The sequence below is a fragment of the Pinus tabuliformis genome, chromosome 2_2 (genome assembly GCF_031772625.1).
Source record: "Pinus tabuliformis cultivar Carrire ecotype Pingquan chromosome 2_2, CPIR1, whole genome shotgun sequence".
NCBI classification, from domain to species: domain Eukaryota; kingdom Viridiplantae; phylum Streptophyta; class Pinopsida; order Pinales; family Pinaceae; genus Pinus; species Pinus tabuliformis.
Genome location: NC_142300.1, coordinates 802321979 through 802322686, shown reverse-complemented (window position 1 = coordinate 802322686; position 708 = coordinate 802321979). Strand labels below are relative to the sequence as shown.

At 52.3% G+C, this 708-nt stretch overlaps 1 non-coding gene across 1 annotated transcript in view; it reads right to left on the bottom strand.

Annotated features, from left to right (window-relative positions):
- Positions 1–452: 452 nt before the first annotated feature.
- LOC149195277 (25S ribosomal RNA) overlaps positions 453–708 on the bottom strand; it is a 3374-nt gene continuing 3118 nt past the window's right edge. The window contains exon 1 of the ribosomal RNA XR_016255526.1: positions 453–708. This exon is cut by the window's right edge and continues 3118 nt beyond it. This is a non-coding gene — a ribosomal RNA (25S ribosomal RNA).

Below are 708 nucleotides of genomic sequence, written 5' to 3'. Positions count from 1 at the left end.
ACCCCAAATTTTGGGCGCCGCATGGAAACCCCAAATTTGGGCGCCGGGTGGAAACCGCAAATTTTGGGCGCCGCACGGAAACCCCAAATTTGGGCGCTGGGTGGAAACCCCAGATTTTGGGCGCCCCATGGAAACCCCAAATTTGGGCGCTGGGTGGAAACCCCAAATTTTGGGCGCCGCATGGAAACCCCAAATTTGGGCGCCAGGTGGAAACCCCAAATTTTGGGCGCCACATGGAAACCCCAAATTTTGGGTGCTGCATGGAAACCCCAAATTTTAGGCACTGGGGCACGACATGGAAACCCCAGTTTTCCCGGGCTTCGGCGCCTTTTCCGTTGCTGCGTGGAAACCCCAAATTTCCCGCCCCCAAGCAATGAAAAATTGTCGTCTAGAGGATAGAGGTAGAGGCGCGAGACGGTTGCCCAGATTTTGTTTGTGACAAGAGCGAAGCTCTGAATCGAGGCGACCAAGGGCTGAATCTCAATGGATCGTGGCAGCAAGGCCACTCTGCCACTTACAATACCCCGTCGCGTATTTAAGTCATCTGCAAAAGATTCTTCTCAATGACCATTTGGAATTGAACTTTAAAGCTGCCCTGACTGAGATGCTTCATGGTCGCAGTTTTCAAATGACACGAGGTTGAGATACAGTCGAAGAGTGACATGCACTGCTTCCAGTGTGGATTCTGCCTTAGAGGCGTTCAGTCAT